This window comes from Zalophus californianus, chromosome 4 (genome assembly GCF_009762305.2).
Source record: "Zalophus californianus isolate mZalCal1 chromosome 4, mZalCal1.pri.v2, whole genome shotgun sequence".
NCBI lineage: Eukaryota > Metazoa > Chordata > Mammalia > Carnivora > Otariidae > Zalophus > Zalophus californianus.
Genome location: NC_045598.1, coordinates 95,325,005 through 95,339,307, shown reverse-complemented (window position 1 = coordinate 95,339,307; position 14,303 = coordinate 95,325,005). Strand labels below are relative to the sequence as shown.

At 45.9% G+C, this 14,303-nt stretch overlaps 1 pseudogene; it reads left to right on the top strand.

Annotated features, from left to right (window-relative positions):
* The first annotated feature begins 13,421 nt into the window (after nt 1-13,421).
* LOC113914636 lies at nt 13,422-13,613 on the top strand (annotated as a pseudogene).
* The last annotated feature ends 690 nt before the right edge of the window (nt 13,614-14,303 follow it).

Genomic DNA, 14,303 nt, shown 5'->3' with positions numbered 1-14,303 from the left:
AAAGAGAGAAATAAGACAGAGGACAAAGGGCAGCCGGGTCCTCAAGATGAGAAAGCAGCCCCAGGCAGATCTGTGTTCAAATTCCTGCCCAAGTGAGTCATGCAGGAAAAAGAGGAGCCACACATGTCTCCCAAGACACATCCATGTGCTAAAGCAAACAGAAAGGTGAACAGTGTCACGATTTGGGAAAAGAGAAGCAGCATTTTCAAGAACACATGCCACGCTGCTTGGTACTCTGGCTGCCCCAGCCACATTTCTGCCGCAGCGTAACTGGAGAGTCCAATCCAGTAACACAAATCCTTATGGATGTAAATGCAGCACCGCCTCCTCCTCCCACGCTAAAAAGTTACCATCACGAGTTGACTCAAATCTATTTACATGGGTAAAACCCTTGGACCTGGGCACTGGCCACACCCCGCAAGCAGATCTCCCAGGTGAGCTCGGGATTACAGAGTTACTCTGCTTACTTCCCTTTGCCCTTTAGCTTCCCTGACTCTGATAGGAATTCTGTAGCCAAAGAGAACAGGAAATCGGATTCTGTAAGGCTACAAGACTCTCAAAGCTGAAAAATTAGGATTAGTGGCAATCCCTAAACCTCCCATGCTTGGGCCCTACACACTGGCTTCCTTGTACTTGGCAAAACAATTCAAAAGGGCTTTTGCTTTAGGATCTAAGAGTCAAAACTGCAACAGTATCTCACTCCGGCTGACTGACATTGTATTGATCTCCTGATAACTCAGATCTATTCAAGAATTAACTCATGGTAGGACTAGGAAAGGATTGTAACCTCTGTTTACCGGCCCAAGGGGCTCAGATGAAGAATTTTATTTTGCTTTGTTCGGTGTTAATGCCTGGAAATAACTATTACAATAAACCAGATGATAGCTCTTTACTTCAGGCCCACCTCGTAAGACACATGGGCACAAAATTATATCAACACATGCAATCAACAAAAGCTACAAAATCTAACGTAAACTAAGCAGACGTTTCAGGAAGGTGATACAGGCCTTCAACTGCCACCCCACTGGAGAAGGCATCTGGCTTTGTGGATGAGTTGTCACTCCAGGGACAGCTAGGGATTAGGGAGGTTCATCACACAGGCTACCTTCCTGGAGCCTTCCCAGGATCTCTGCCTCCTAACTTCTGCGGTTCTGCTGGCCACCCAGCAGCTCCCACCTGTGTGCTGGTCATCTGCCAACTCCCAAAAGCCCAGGGCCACCTCCGGCTTCACGAGAACCCTTTCATTTCTTTTAGGTATTCCCTCAGCATCTGAGTTTGTTAATTTATAAAATAAGAATCACACTCCCTACCCCATATAGTTCTTTGGAGGTTTTTTTTTTTTTTTTGAGATAACATATGCCAAGCACTTAAAGTCCCTGGCACATTAACAGATCCTCAATAAATGATAATCATTATAAATCTTAGGGGAAACAAAAGGGTGGAATGTAGAGATTACTAGTCGAAATCTTTTCACGGTGTTCCTTCTCTGGGTTAGCTAGAATCTGGGAAGCCAAAGCAGAGAGCGGACCTCTAGTCACTGCATCCCATAAAAGGCGAATTAAGGCCTATGTACTCAACACTTGCAGTGAAAACTGCTTTGTATTCATATCACTGTGGGCCTAGAGGCTGGCACAGCTCTTCACGCGCAGAAGCAGGTGAGGCTCCTGGAATAGTAGATCATCATCAATAATAAAAGGCTTTTTATACAGACAGGGCAAAAGATATGTAGCCACGTTTTTTGTTTTTTTTTTTTGAACTGCTTCAAAGAAAGGACAAGAAGCAACCTTTAAAGAAGGTGCAATTTGACAGTAAACATTAAAGGAAGAATAATAGTTGGGCTTTGTCCAAACCCTCATGATGTGTCACAGAGTAGGGAAAGAACCCCAAGCTGTCGGGCTTATCCAGCGGAGAAGCGAATTAAAGTACCTCACGCAAAAGGAAACAGAGGATCCTGCAGATCGAATGTTCAAGGGGTGACTCTGTTTATTACCTCTGAAAATTGAGTTAGAAAAGCTTCATTAGGCCCTTGGAGTCAGAACAGGCTCTCATTTTGCAAACCTAAATGAAAGTGAAAATTAGAGACGCCATTCCCCTCCGTGGATCTTGAGCCCCAGTTGCAAACCAAACCCAAATGTAAACTGTTCTTGTCACTGGTGAGATAATCCGGGTGTGAATTTGGTCTTCATACTCAGCCCAGAATTAATTTTATAAGAGGGCTCCAGCCAAGGGGAAACACAATAGGCTGGTATCTCCGCGGAGGCTTGGTACAAACCCTGCCCCACCAGCCAGGATTCTTCCCTTCGCCAGTGACAGCAACCCAGCCCCAAGGAGGGTAAGCAGAAGAAGAGAGACATTGTCTTTAAGGTTTGCTTTAGCATTCCATTTCTCAGCTCGGTTTCTCTTTGCACGTTGGCTTCATTTACTCCAGGGATGAGATTTCCTCTGTGACTCTGTATCTTGGGGATCTTGGGGGAGATGACTCCATACAGCTCCAAAATTCCCCGTAGGGTTCATTTGCCAAGACGAAGGTAGAGCACCACACCCCCGCTTCCATAGCAACGCCTGAAGCGGGCTCTGATTGGCTGTGCTTCAGTCATGAGCCTAACCTTATACCAATCACTGTGTCAAACACAAGAGGCTATTGTCATTGGCCAGACTGAGGACAAGTACCAGAAGGGGAGGTCAGCTCCACCTGACCACGTGGAATGGGTTTCTCAAAGGAAAGTGTGGTTTTATTTCCCGGGGTAGGGAGGTAAGCTGGGCAGGCAAAAACAACAGAGGTCCGCTACTTGGGGGCAAGAGGAGATCTCCGTTTGAGACAGTGGAAAGTTGAAACGACTAGATCCTCTCCTAGAATAAATCTAGATATTTGGAAAGAGGGCATATCTATGGGCCTTAAATTGGAATCCTGGTTTCCATGAAGAATGCTGAACCCTTTCCCCACCCCCAGCACCTTGGAAGACCAGAGTGATTGCATGTTGGGATGGGCTGCTGGGCCACTCGGGGTTGGCTTGCTGGTAAACTGGGCACATCCACATCCACAAAGATCCAAGATAATGTGGCAGGCCCAGACAGCCTGACTTATTGACAGAGGCCCTCCTCCACTTGCAGTGCCTGAATTCGCAGCTCCGGATACTGCAGGCTCTATGCCCTCCTTCTGGGTCAGGCAATGTCTGTTTACTACATAGGCCATACATTCATTCCACTCCCCAGCACAGCCTCAGGCACCAAGGAAGTCCTTGATAGATGTTTTGAGGCCCTTGCTGAACAACTGAAGTAAATACTTTGGGAAGGATTTGGAGGAAAAGTGACCGACCAGGCCTCCCTATGGTAGTTTATCGTTCAGCTGATGAGAGCTCGTTATAGGACCTGGGTCGGGTGTTCCAGAAGACTCTCACACCTGTTTCCCCCTGTGTTAGTAGCTGTTAAGTATTGACGATTCATTTGCTACACAAAAGCATTTCAAACCCAAAAGGAAGACAGGCTGTTTATTTGCAGAACAAGACTGGAGGCAGAACAGCCTCAGAAGATCCCAGCAGCAGGGAATAAGCTCAGAGGTTTTGGCAGGTATCTCTTCTGCCTCTTGATGCTATAATGGAAAACAGCAAGGCTGTTTCTTACTGTGTTCTAAATGCCCATCATGGGTGATGCTGAGTAAGTCCAGAAAAATACATACGCTGTTATGGGCTGAATCCACCCCAAACTCCTATGTCAAAGTCCTAAACCCAGTACTTCAGAATGTGACTATTTGGAGATAGGGTTTAAAGAGATAATTAAGTTAAAATGAGGTCATTAAGGGGGACCCTAATCCAAATGACTGTTGTCCTTATAAGAAGAGATTAGGACACAATGGAAAGACCATTTGAATAGACAGAGAGGAGGAGGTGGCCCTCTATAAACCAAGGAGAGGCCTCAGAAGAAATCAGTGCTCGATCTGATGCCTTAAACTCAGATTTCCAGCCTCCAGAATTATGAGAAAATAAATTTCTGTTGTTTAAACCACCCAGCCCATGGTCTCTTGTTTTGGCAGCCCTAGTCAAGTAGTACATATGCTCAACAGTTGACCAAGCTGGTTTTCATACCTGAGCTCCCTTAATCGTCACAACAATCCAGGTGAGTAGAGTGTTATCCTCATTTTATTGATGAGGAAATGAAAACGCTACTAGCCTGAAGTGGTAATGAGTGGCAGAGCCCTGGCTTGAACCCAAACTTCCTGACTCCTGATCCTGTGTTCTTCCCAACACACTTGCTTCCTATTTGCAAAGTGCTGGATGCCATTGTTGTCATTCATGTCCCCACCCATCACTATTTAGAGGCGGGTTACACTGGGTCCCCTTCATCTGGAGAGTTGGCTGAGTGATTCCCTCTGCTTTACACAATGGCTTGGTGGCAGAAATGGAATTAAAGTGGCTCCTGAAATTCTGAGTCATTGTTAAGTGGTGATTTTTTATTTCTCCCGTTCACTCAACAAATCCAAAGAGTCAAGGGCTTTCGAGCTGGCAGCTTTGTTTCAGGGCAGAACAGTAATGGGCCCCACCTCTCCTGCCTGCATCAAGTGAGCCCAGAATTCAGACTCTGAGCACCTGAAGATTCCTACATTGTTTACAGCTGCAGTGCAAGGATGGGATTGATTTGCCCTTAAGGAGCTGCTTTCATTCAGTCACCACCTACTGGGAGGAGAATTGAACAGAGAACCCGGTTCATCTGGGGTTTGCTTTCAATCTAAAATAGTCCTGTCTTTTCCCAAGAATATTGATTGAAAAGTTGATGTCAAAATAAGCACAAGAGCCAGACTAGCAAACTCCAGTGGTTCGGCTTCTTTTTCCTTTTTTGGGGTAGGATGGAAGTACATGATTAAGGCAATAAGCAAGATTTTAAAATGAGTTTCTTATTTAGTGCACCAACAGCAGAAATCGATATCAGAATACATTTTTAAAAGGAAAAATCGTACCCACAATCTTATCAGCCCATTTTTTCCCTCTTTTTGGTCTTCCTTTCTGTCCTTGTCCAGATGCATAAATAATCTTCACAGTTCTACTCATGGCAAAGATGAGATTTCATATTTTCCTTGAACATCATGGTATAAGCGTCTTTCCGAGTCACCACATAATTTTTGTGATTATATTAAATGGCCACCTGTTATCCCTTGAAGGGATAGAACGAACCTTCATCTGCACAACCATTCTCCCCTTAGCCATTTAGGTCGTTTCCAGTTTTTCGCTTCAAGTGATATACTCCCTGATAGACTGTAGAAAAGCAGCAGATCTTCGTTTCGCTGGTGATTTTCTGGTCTCAAGCAGTGGCTCCATTTACAGGTGGGTGCCCAGGAGCCGCCCCGCAGTCATGGTAACTGATGGAGGGGATACCCTGGAAGGAAGGCTGAGCGCAAAGGGCACCTGGGAGCCAGCTGGCGAGAGTAGGGCCACGATCATCCATTTTCCCACCCAGTCTTTCTGGCCTTGCAGGGACCCCTGGCAGCTACTCTGCTAGTACTGAGGTGGGAAGCAGCCTGTGAACACAGAGGGTAATAGAGGGTCCCGATTCAGCTCCTGCAAGAAGCAGAACCAACGACAATCTACCTGGGAAGGCTGTGTGCCTTCAATCCTTCCCACTCCTTGAGCGCTGGGTTTTCTGAGAATAAACACACAGGATCCTCGAGGGACCTAACCGCTAATCCCAGGAGCCTGAGCAGAAGAAAAATGGTGTTTTGCTCATTTTATCAAGCTGCAGTCTGTCTGACGGGTCCTGGCATATTTTCTGCTCGCCTGCCACTTCTGCCTGAAGGGACAGAAGTCCCAGCCCAAATACAGCCAGGGCACAACCCCGCGGGTCCTGTGGCGGCCAGAAATTTTTTCTTGGGACTCCTCATCCTGTAGCTTCTCGCCTGACCCCTTTGGGAAAAACACCGTGTAGATGAGAGAATTGCTGACTGCTTTGGAAAATTAAAATAAGCAGGAAGGGAGAGGATGTTCCCGTTGCATTTAAAGTCAGCTCCATTTGGAGACAATTCAAAATGCAAACGTACTAATGCAGCCACTGTAGGCCAAATTAATTATTGCCTCCTGTGTTCCAAAACTGGTCCCACCCCCTTGGAATGAGTTGCATTTTGGGCAGAAGCTTATGGAATCTTCTCCATTATCCTCTTCATGGTCAAACTCAAGGTCACTCAGGGCTTGCCTTGACTGGTAATTACAGAAGAAGCCAACAGTGACAGAGAATTTATTGCTAGGTACTGGGCTAACTGCCTTACATAAAATATGTCAATCCTCACAACAACCCTATGAAGAAAGTTATTATTAGCCCCCTTCTATAGGTGAGAAAACCAAGGCTCAGAAAGGTCAAGTAACTAACCCCAAATCACAGAGCAGGTAAGCAGTACTGGTTGAGATTCAGACTCAGGCAGGCTGACTTGGGTGCACAAGCTCCCTGCTGGGGACACCTCCCCCGCCAGCCCAGCCCCACTCGTAATAGTAGTAATAACCGGATGCTTAGTAAATGCCAGGCACTTTGCTAAGGTATCTGCTTGCATTCCTTGAACTCTTGAATGAGGAAACTGAGCATCAAGTTAATTCACTTCCCCAAAGTCACATAGTAAGTGAATATGGCAGAAACTGTTTTTCTCTAAAATCCAATTTCTCCTTCTTATAGAATAATAGACTCCCATTACTAGCCGAGCACATGGCCTTCTAGAATTAAGACTATATTCTCCAGGGGCACCTGGGTGGCTCAGTCGGTTAAGCATAAATCTCTAATTTCGGCTCAGGTCATGATCTCAGGGTCAGGGGATTGAGCTCTGCATCGGGCTCTGCCCTCAGCAGGGGATCTACTTCTCTCCCTCTGCCCCTCCCCCAACTCATGCATGCATGTGCACGCTGGCTCACTCTCTCTCTCAAATAAATAAATCTTAAAAAAACAAAACAAAACAAAACTACATTCTCCACTCTGCTGAAGCTAGGCACGTCCATGTGACTAAATTGTGGGTAACAGGATCTAAGCAAAAGCAACTTCCTGGAGTTGTGAGTCTCCTCCCCTTTCCTCCTTCCTGCTGGTGGAATGTAGTTATGAGAGTCGGAGCTGGATGGGGGCCAGCCTGAGCCATGACATGACAAATGGTACCGACAGCAGAGCCACAAGGTAGAAGGAGCCTGGGTCCCCAAAGACTCCCTGGAAGTCAACTCTGCCATCTTGAGGTGACCACCTCTAAACTTGTGACATGAAAGAGAAATAAGAGAAATGAACACCCAACTTGTCTAAGTCACCACTGTTTGGGGTTTTCTGTCATTTACAGCCAAACCTAATCCTAATTAACATAGTGGTGGAGCTGGAATTTAAACCAGTTTGACTCCAAAGGCCATACTTAACCACTTGGCCTGCCATTTCTACCATAAAATTTCATGCCTACATTGCTTCATCTTATTATTTCCAACATCTTCCATTCCCTTTGTTTGGAGAGTCATTCAATAGATATTTGACAAGTGCCAGGCTCTGTGCTAGTGAATACACCAAGAATATAAATATGAATAAGATTTGGTCAGTGCCCTCGAGGAGTTGGCAGTCCATCTTGGAAGACAGATGGCTTGACAAATAAATAAAATACAGTGCAATGAGTCCTGTAATAGAGACACAGAGCCAAAAGCTGTGGAGCACAGAGCGGAGTGACTCACTGCCTGAGGGTCAGGAAGGCTTCACTGGAGTGTAGCAAAGGAGCAGGACATGCTAAGTGGCTGCAAGAAAGGGTGAGGTACTCTTGGTTCTCCTACACCAGCACATTTAAACCACTGGTCTGTGGTGACCACCTTTGGTCTAGAAATGCAACCCACCCTCGTTACCTGGAATTTCCAATGAATTCTCCAGCACTGAAGACCCCTGTAGCCTTCTGGGAATCCAGACTGCTTCTGCTTGCTGCACCCAAGGTCATGAAGGAAAATGAACGCGGGCCCCAGAAGGCCAACAGCCCTCACAACGAGGAAGAAAATGGAAGTGGGAAACCAGAAGGCCCCAGTGGCAGGGCTGGATAAGTAAAAATTCCTCAGCATAGCCATGAAAGCCAGAATGAGTTCTGTCTGTAATTACTCTGTGCTTGGAAATACTGTTTCCAATGCGACATTTCTACCTGCAATTCTAACAGTGGAGCTCTGTCACTGTTAATAAAGCCCAGGCCCGGCTCTCCCTGATTGGAGCCAATTAGAATTACGGGGAGAGGGCGGCCAGGGTGCCTCGAGGCTAATGAGGGCAGCTGAGGTGCTGGTGTTGGTTTATTTGCCCAACGACGAGGAGATGGAAAGCTTATCCCACCAAGTGGTCCCTCCACCCCTGCCCCCCCACAGCAGTCAATAACTCTGCTCAACTATTCTATGAGCACCAACTTTAAATCAAAGCAATGAGATCTACTGAGGGAGAAGACTATCTCCTGAATAATGAGGCCAAGCGACGCTTCCCCTCACTCTGCATATGTTTAGTGACCAACTACTCTGTGCCAGGAGTGGTACCAGGGGCAGCACGTCATAGGGGATAAGATACACATGGAAGCAAGTTTACCATGAGGTTGACGAAGCTCTGGTTTTAGGGCCTCCCATTGACACAAGTTCTAAAAGGGGCCCTAACAATGTGGTCGAACATTTTTGTAAATTCAGCAAAAGCGAGCGATTTTCACCACACTTGGTGAAGAATGCTGTCTCTTTCCACTCAGACTTCCCCTCTGTCACGTTTCCTCCAGTGTGGGGTGGCACTGAAGGGACCAGGGGCATTTGTGGGATCTGGTGAAGGGGAAGTGAAGTTAGGGCTATAACTGGGTTTGTGTTTTGTGATATATATTTAGGGGGTTGGCAGTCACTTTTGTGTATAACAATTTTGACGCTAGCCCTCTCAGTGTGGAAATGGCTTCCAGAATCCTCCTACTGCTCATGGTGCCGACTCACTTGGCATTGTGGCACCAAGGAGCAGGGCCAAAGATCATATCAGATTGGAGAGTGTCCTATGGAACTTGGCACTGGGAAGCATGTGGGTAGCAGAGGAGAAACAAAATTTGCATTGTATAGCACCAAATGCTAGTCTATGGGAGTTTCTTCCTATCATCAGATGTGCAAAATTCTAAGCACAAGATTCAGTTCTCACAGATATCTACTCATATGTACTTGGGCTATTCAGTAATACAGTGATATAACTCTATGCAATACTTTTTTTTCTCTTTTTTGATGGGAATTATGTCAAATGGGATTTATCATAATTCCTATGTTTGTAGGGTACAAACTATAGCATGTTTGGTTGTGAAATCACATGCTTTATGCATCCCAACCATTAATAATATATATAATTTTTGTTATTCCAGAGGAAAGACTTAATTCTTTCCTTTCTCTACATAGAAAATATTACAAAATTGTTGTCATGTGAAGAGTATTCAGATAAAAGAGTATCCAGCCAAAAAATACAGAGGAAGAAAGTATTATAGCGGTGTGCTAGGCAGTTAATTAATAAAAAACACTGTAGGAGCACCAAGATGGCTCAGTCAGCGGAGCATGCAACTCTTGATCTTGGGTTCTGAGTTCAAGCCCTACACTGGGTGTAGAGATTACTCAGAAAAATAAAATCTTTAAAAATAATAAGTAGGAGCACCTGGGTGGCTCAGTCAGTTGAGTATCTGCCTCTTGATTTCGGCTCAGGTCATGATCTCAGAGTCATGGGATAGAGCCCTATGACAGGCTCCATGCTCGGTGCAGAGTCTGCTTGAGATTCTCTCCCTTTCCCTCTGCCCCCTCCCCGCTCACATGTGCATGCTCTCCAATATGAATAAATAAAATCTTTTAAAAAATAAAATAATAAAAACACTATTATTTTTCTGTATTTTGTGATATTTTTGGTATTTTCAGCTTTAAAATTCTTATGATTTGTTGTCATTTCTTGTTACATTCTAATAAAGGTCCATTGTCATGCCTAATTCTGTTTTTGTAATTTTGTATTTTACTTAAAGAGTAAAATTTACTTTACAGTCCTTTATTCCTTGCCATGGTCCAATGGGAGAACCCCATTGCTTTCCTCTCCCCACCACATACGTGATCCGTGCCCAATGTATGCCAAGCTCTAAGCTAGGGATGGCCACACAGGGTGGATGAAGCAGATCTGGCACTTTCCCACATGGAGAGGGGGACACAGACATCAAATAAGCCAAATCATACAGGCTGCTGTTCGGTTCAGGAGAATAAGAGAGAACTTTTTTTTAAAGATTTTATTTAAGAGAGCACAAGTCGGGGGGGGGTGGTCAGGCAGAGGAAGAGGGAGAAGCAGACTCCCCACTAAGCAGGGAGCCTGTGGAGGACAACCTGGGGCTCAATCCCGGGACCCTGAGATCATGACCTGAGCTGCAGGCAAACGCTTAACCAACTGAGCCACCCAGACATGAGGGGAGTACTTCTTGTAGGAAATAACATTTCAGCTGAGGCCCAAAAGGTAAGAGTTAGTCAGATGAAGAATTAAAAAACATGCCAAGAAGAAAGAACATCATAAGTGAAGGCCCTGAGGTGGTGAGAGCTTGATGCATTACAGGTATTTAATAAATACCTATTGGATTTTAAAAATAAATATTATGGTTTGGGCAAGGCCAGGATGTTATAGGAACATACAGGAGAACCTTTGCTAAGGGTAACCAGGAATGAAGGAATAAGGAACAAGAAAAAGTTAGGTTAAGAATTGAGTTCCTGGGGCACCTGGGTGGCTCAGTCAGATGGGTGTGTGCCTTCCAATCGGATCATGATCCTAGGGTCCTGGGATCAAGCCCCATTGGGACTCCCTGCTTGGCAGGGAGCCTGCTTCTCCCTCTCCTGCTCCCCCTGCTTGTGCCCTCTCTTTCTCTCTCTGCGTGTCAAATAAATAAATAAAATCTTAAAAATTTTTTTTGACTTCCTGACTTTTTGGAGAAGAGCAGGTGCCACTCTCCGAGGTGAGAGTGAGATCAGAAAGTAGTTCTGTGTCACAGTGGGCTGGATTTGGAGAGAAAGGTTTGGCTGAGGGGAGGTTGAAAGTAGAAAGGGAGGAGAACTGGGGTAGAACGGGCAAGAAATAAGGCCAGACCATGAAAATCCTCGCAAGCCACAGCAAGGTGTTTGCACTGCCTGTTGGCTGCTATGGTCACGTGGCTTTAGGAAAGGAAATGACATGCTCAGATCAGCGAGTTGGAAAGATCTGGTTGCAGGACAGAGAGGAAGGCGTGAGGCGGCGAGGCAGGAAGACCAGTCAGGAAGCTGTTAGAGAAACGCAGTCATGAGAAGGTGGTGGCCAGAGGTAGAGGCAGTGGGGATGGGAACAGACAGATGCAGAGAAGAAAATTGTGGTACTTGATGCCATTAGACAGGCAAGATAAAGGAATCACATCAGGGGCTGGTACCAGGCTGCTTTGTAGTTCCTCTTCCTTCGTGAAGCCAGCCAATCTCATAGGACATAGGGTTCTTGCTTACAAGGGAGGGATTCTTTCCAGGAACAGCATTGCCTGCGTCCTTGGCCACGGGTCACCCTGTGCTGCATATCTTCTCTTCACCCCTCAACCCTGCTCTCTGTCCTCTCACTTCTCACTGGGTTTGGCCAAGGGGGAGCCAACAGAAGACTAGAGAGCAAGGAAGTAAGGTGACAGTATTCCCCATTGCCTCCCTGTGAGGACGCCCCAGTCTCTCTCAAAACAACCTTCTCATCTCTACCTTTCTCTACGCGATTCTTCTTCCTGGTTTCCTATCCACTTCCCCACCCTTCACTTAGGGCTGACCAGGAGCGGAATCACCCCCAACATCTCCGTGGTTCCCCCACTCCTCACTCACACCTTTGTCACTTCCTCTTCTTCAGTTATTCTAATGAAGGTGTCATCTGTTTCCTGTTGGGACTCTCCCGAGTCAAGCGCATCCCCTCCCTCCTGACACCAGGCCACAGTTCAGGGAACACCTTGTTCTTTTAAATCAGGCCACGCCCCCACAAGCCCAACAGCCAATGAGGCAAAGGCCACGCCCATCAGCCCTCTCCTAGTAGCCAACCAGGACTTTCCTGCGCCCCTTCTCTCAGGGGCTGCCCAGCTGCTACCGCTAGACTGGAGTTAGGCTCCTTGGAGCTTTCCTCCAGCCCTGATGAGACCGGAGGAACAAGTCATCAAGTGACCAGTGACCAAGATCCCCACCCGCCCCTCCTGAGAGTGCTGGATAAACCTGCCCAGTTGTTGTTCTCAGACTCACGGCCCTCTAGGCTCCCTTGCTGACCTGTAATCATTTTCTTTATGCCTGTCTGCGGTGTGTGACCTATGGCCATAGAATTATTTCCTGTTCCCTCCTCCCCCGCCCTGAGGACAGGGACATCGCCATGTTCATGCTGTATCCCAGTGCCCAGCCCAGTGCCTAGAACACAGTAATTACTATTTGTCAACCAACAGTCCGACCAACTGGCCTCCCATCATCTGTTACAGTCTTCACCAGACTGTAGATAGAGCACCATTAATTAGGCTTTAGGTTCCCTAATTACAGTCCCTTCTAGTCTTGCCTCCCTGAGACCAGCCTCTTCAGCATCACGACTATTTCCATTAACTGCTCTGACATACCAGTATAGTATTCTTCTGGGACACTCCCACGGCCCAATTAATGTCTTTATCAGCCCTAACTCCTGACAAGTTTACAGGGACTGACTTCACATGAAATTCAAAATAAAATTTTATTTTTTGATCTAACAGTAAACATTAATTTATGCTAAAATTAAAAAAAAAACTTTCTAGATTTTGCAAAATTTGCCTGCAAAATTGTGAATAAGCTCAATGCAGCTGAACTTACCCTTCTTGCTGGCTGGTGCCCCAGGCATGTGTTTGAGTCTGCCCATTGGGCACTAGTTACCATGATACAAGGGTAATTCCATTCACTATGTGTGCATTGTATTAGTTTGACTTGGCAAAGTCAAGCCAAGGTGGGGTTGGGGGAGGATGACCCCATTTTTCAATTTCTTGGGAGGATGGAGGTGGCAAGGAGGAGTCAATTACCACATATGTTTTTCAACCTTGGTGCTACTGTCAGGACAATTCTTTGCATGAGACTAACCTGGTCATTGCAAGACATTTATCATTTCTGATTTCCAGGCACTAAATGCTAATAGCATTCCTCAGTCATTGTGACAACTAACAAAAAAAACCTCCAAAATCTCCTAGGGGAGCAAGGTGAAAAAAACATGAAGAAGTGTCATGACCTATGTGGTTGAACACGGGTTGAAAGAATGTTCTTTGAATGGTTCTCTCTTCCCCTGTACTTGTGGAAATGAATACCCCTTTCTGCCCCTCCCTATTAAACTTGCTGACTGCTTTCGGCTCCTACACGCCGAGGAACAAGGTCGTGAGAAGGGGAGGACTTGGTGGTGCTGCCATTTCTACGGTCTTAGGGCTCTGCCCCTTTCGCAGAACTTCCAACAGCGCCATGTTGGGATAGAGCATCCAGAGGTTCACAACCTCTGTGGTCCGTAGGAGCCACTATGAGGAAGGCCCAGGGAAGAATTTGCCATTTTCAGTGGAAAACAAGTGGCGATTACTACTTATGATGACTTTGTACTTTGGATCTGGATTTGCTGCACCTTTTTTTATAGTAAGACATCTGCTGCTTAAGAAATAAGGATGGGGCGCCTGGGTGGCTCAGTTGGTTAAGCGACTGCCTTCGGCTCAGGTCATGATCCTGGAGTCCCGGGATCGAGTCCCATATCGGGCTCCCTGCTCGGCAGGGAGTCTGCTTCTCCCTCTGACCCTCTTCCCTCTCGTGCTCTCTATCTCTCATTCTCTCTCTCTCAAATAAATAAATAAAATCTTTAAAAAAAAATAAGGATGTTTTAATTAATCCATCAAACAGATGTGAAAAGGAACATTTTAAGAGGTGCAGGCTCTTTGAAAAATGGATCAAACTCATGTTTTCAACGTACTTAATATGTTTGTAAATAAACTTAAGGCATGAATCCTAAAAAAAAAAAAAAACTTGCTGACCCATGTTCCATAAGACCTTCCTGGGCAAGAGAGTGCCCAGCTTCTCCTCACTCCGAGCAAGCAATGGTATTGGTAAGACCACTCACTCACTTAACATTTTGTCATGTGATATGACTCTTGTTATATCAGCACCTTTAATTTTAATTAAGTCTCAGGGTTTGTTACAGAACATTTGAGAATCGGCATGTGTGTCTCTCTAACTAAATTATAAACTCCCAGAAGACAAAACCCATATTTCACACCCCTTTCCCTGTGGGAGGAGATGAACAGGGTTTAGGTGGAAGGTGACCCAGATGGAAGCATCTGGTGAGCTATTTGGCCTGCAGGC